This window comes from Homalodisca vitripennis, chromosome 7 (assembly GCF_021130785.1).
Source record: "Homalodisca vitripennis isolate AUS2020 chromosome 7, UT_GWSS_2.1, whole genome shotgun sequence".
NCBI classification, from domain to species: Eukaryota; Metazoa; Arthropoda; class Insecta; order Hemiptera; family Cicadellidae; genus Homalodisca; species Homalodisca vitripennis.
In genome coordinates, this window is record NC_060213.1 from 21,640,891 (window position 1) to 21,645,442 (window position 4,552).

Below are 4,552 nucleotides of genomic sequence, written 5' to 3' on the forward strand. Positions count from 1 at the left end.
ATATAATTATCGAAGAAAAATTGAAAAAATCACTTTCCGGTCGGATAATACAACCGGAAAAACTCTACTGATAAGAAATTCCGACTACTTTGGATTTCACTGACTGAGGTATTATTTCATTTTTCCTTAGTATATTCCGATCGGAGGTGATTATTTTTGTTTTTTTTTTTCTCGATATTTATTAGTCGGCGTTGAATTAATACCTAAAATCAATGTCCTAACATAATTATAAGTACCACTTTACCTCAACCACTAATCCAATGAAATCCAAAATCGTCAAAATCTGAATCAGTAGAGCTTTTTCCCTCGGTATTTTCCGACCGGATGTGATTTATATTGTTTTGTTTCTCGATAATTATATATGTATTAGTCGAAGTTGAATTAATACCTAAAATAAACGCCCTAACATAATTATAAAACACTTTTACCTCAACCACTCAACCAGTGAAATCCAAAATCGTAAAAACTTGAATCTGTAGAGAGAGCTTTTCTTTGGTATTTACCCAGCGAAAGTGATTTTTTCTCGATAATTATATAGGTAGTCGAGTACAGTTTTAATGATAACAAAAATCGTCGTCCTGACTCAATCAAAAATACCACGTTTACCTCAATAACTGAAGTCCGAAGTAGTTGAAGTTCTAATCATTAGAGTTTTTCAGGTGTATTTTATTTCCGACCAAAAGTGATTTTTTTCCGATAATTATATACTCGTCTACAGTGTAATGATACAAACAATCGTCATTAATAACTCATTCATAAACACCTCAATCAGTGAAATCCAAAGTAGCCGAACTTCTAATCAGTAGAGTTTTCCCGGCGCATTTCCGACCGTTAGTTTGATCTGTACCCGAGCAACACTCGAAAATTGCCCTCCTTTTTCTAAAGGGTTTTCGTCCGTCAGTGGCCCAATGTCCCCGAAGGGGTATTTCATTTTCTCCACAGAATATAGTTGTGTCAATTATAAGCTCTGTTTTTGTTCTTTTTCTTTCTTATCCAGTGAATCCAACATAATTTTGGTGCCTTCTATTCGGTCAGAATTGAACTTCGTACAGTTCCTGTAGCTATACAAGAAAATTTGTGGTACTAGAGTTGCTGTGAGAGTTGAATTTGCCTATTACATCTTTCCACTTTCTATAAGGCGTAGTTACTAAAGCTCCATATTTTTGGTATTTACCTTTTACCAGTGAACTCATTGGGAAATAACACACAAAAACGTCTCCCGGATCCCCCGTTTTCGGACACCCCCCCCGAACGAAATTTCTGGCTACGCTACTGGTCATATCTCTTGTATGCATTTACCATTTAGAGACCAACCAACGACTGATAGACTATCTCACCGCACCACATCATCAGATGTCTTATAAATATTAATATTATGTACTATAGTATATACACATAAATAGGTATGTCGGTATGTTATATAAATGAAACTTCTGGTGTTTTTTCTAACCTGTACCGTCTTTAGTGTTTACTTTATATTACTGAAATCTTTAGTGCTACACAACAATAATGTAATTATTTAGTCAAGGAGAATGAGAATGTATTTATATACAATCTTCTTTAAGTTTATAAACAACGTCACAGAAATAGTTCTCAGTTACATATACATCGATTCATGGTACAATACATTTATTGTTAAAATTGGTTACCTACTAGCATGGGTAGTATAGGATTCCAATTCTTTTTTAGAAAAAGATCCCTTTTACAATCTAAAGTGGTTTAGGACTGTAAGTTTGAAAAAATAAACTGTTATTCCAGCCCATATTATTTGAGTACTTACCAAAGTAAGAAGTTACTAAAATAACACTCTGTCTAGAAGTGAACTGCATGCTATGGCGAAGAAGCATAGCTGTCGAAAGAAAAACATTTCGGGGCTCAACGGAAGACTGAAAAAAGGCCTATGACCTAACACTCAAGTCTCTAAGAAAGGAAAAGAGTGCGTCAGCAACTAGACAATCTATCAATAAAAGTAAAGCTGTTTGGCAGATAATCAATGGTGAGCCAAAATTTTCAAGGTGTTCTTTTGTAAATGCTATAAACCTCAAAGTTAATGGAATAATGGTAGATAATCCTACAGATGAAGTTAATTACTTCAACAGATACTTTACAACAATAGCAGAAGAAACAATTAGAGTAAATAACAACAGGCCTTCTTATAATCAAGCTGAAACTACTCACACAATTCTTGTGGAACAAACTATGCATGTCTTGAAAATTGCGATATATGAAGAGCTTGCAAACACAATCCATTGATTAAAACCTACATCTTTAACGGGAGTGGACGGAATCTCAGCCAAGATACTGAAAGTAACAGAAATTCTACCACCGTTGCTTCATGTTGTAAACCTGACATACTCGTATGCTTAAGGCGTGTTTCCGCAAAATTAGGCTAAACACCGCCAACATTTTTACTCGCCACAGAAAGGTAGCAAAGACGAAATAGGAAATTTCAGGCCCATCTCGTCAATCCCTACGATCTCTAAGATACCCGAGAAAATTCCATTGTCTAGAATCCTCGAACATCTAAATATCCTCCATAAATAAATATATTTAAATTTCATCAACTGAGTGATGTTCTAAGTAGGCGATAAGTCAGATTGGCCTACTATGTGTAGCCTATGTCCAATAGCTGCTTTCTTTTGGAATAATCACTTGGAGGAGGAGGGGTGGTGCATACAAAACATTACTTGAACCACTAAATTTTGTTCAAAAACTATATTAAAAATAGGATTTAAAAATTGCGATTGCCAACTGACACTCAATACAGAGGAACTCAAATATTTACCATAAGACAACTTTATATCAAGAATCTCCAACTTTTTATTTACAAATATTCCAATAACCTTTTTCCTCCAGCCTCACATTCACATAATACCCGCTATTCCAATAGTACTTGAATTCGATCTCTGAGAGTGAATAAATCAATATCAACTATTAAATACTGCTACATATCGCAAATTTGGTATTGAAATGTTTCTTCAAATTTAAACACTACTCATATTTTTTCCTGCACTTCAGTATATATTTAAAAACGTATAAATAAACATAATGTTTAACTTAACTATATCGGAGGCCGAGTCACTAATAGCGACCATCTATGGACGTTTTAGACTCCCCCCCCCCCTTCGACACACTCCGTTACATTGACTCCAGACTTACATTGACATGGGCTGCGTATAGATTAGGGTTGTGGCTTTCATCGATTAGATCAAGCAATAATAGTTACATATCATCCTTTTAGGAATAATTGCTGCAATTATTTTTTTATCTTGAGCAACTCGGGTCTACCCAGAGGCCTTTATCGTTTATGTAGACCTATTTCCTAAGAGCAACCTTTCACTCAGGCAGATAAGATATTAATTTATTATAATAAACGTGTTTAGTTACTTTTATTTGTTCCTTTATATAATAAAAATTCTAATGTGTATCTTTTCTGTTTTGCATATATTGTGAATTCTTGTTGGAAATTTGAAATAAACTAATTCATTTATTGATCAACAATCTTCTTACTAATAGACAGCATGGATTTGTAAAGAGTAGGTTCACTCTTACAGCCTTGGTGGGTATGTTTGAATACATTGTGGGTGGTATAGAAACAGGCAGCTGCTATGCCCAGGATCATACAGTAGATTTACTAAATATTTACATTAAGCGAGAACTCAGGATAGAGTGGTGAAAATGTCCTAGCTATACACCACTGTGGAAAACTTACAGTTATAAGTAAGATAAGCCAATTTTTTTATAAGAATGTATGTGAGTATTTTCCTGACTTCTTTTACAAGCTTAAATTAACTTTGAAACCACTTAGATTCTGTTAGGCCTCAATCAATTTTAGTTATCTTTTTGTACTTTATATCTCACTATGTTTTAGCAAGTCTTGGGTACGATTTCTGTGTGATTTGGTTCATTAATTCTTTACCATTTAAAGTGCAAATTTTAATGTTTATTCATTATTGTTCATGTCATGTTAAATATCATAGAGTATTGCATTACATTCTGGTACTTTTATTTGTTTAGCTATAACTTCTTACAAAATGTGTACATTTCCTGTGATATTTCATTAACACAGATTTATTTTATTTGGGGTATCCTAATTTCAAGTGGTTCATTTTGTAAAAATGTTCATCTATGTCCATTGATACAACCATTTTAGTAAACATCAAACACATTTTTTTCATATTTTTTGAACATGTAAATGATACTTCAGTAAGTGTGGAATGAAATGTGATATGTTGATGATCCTACTAGCACTTTGAGCAAAGTAACTCTAGTTTCCGTTTTCTTTTCCATTACTAAATTCTGCTTGTTGTGAAATAGACAAAGCACACAATTAATTATGTTACAAAATTATCTTTTTAATTGGAATTTTCAATCTATAAATGTCATAACTAAGCTAAAAAATTGAGTTTACTATAAAAAATAATTCGGGCATAGAAATTTCAAATCCTTTACTTGACTCTCATGATTGCCAGTGCTGACAAACTTATAATTTATCAATCGAAATATCTTAATATTTTGCCACTTGTGGAACAGTCTATTGACATCCTTTATT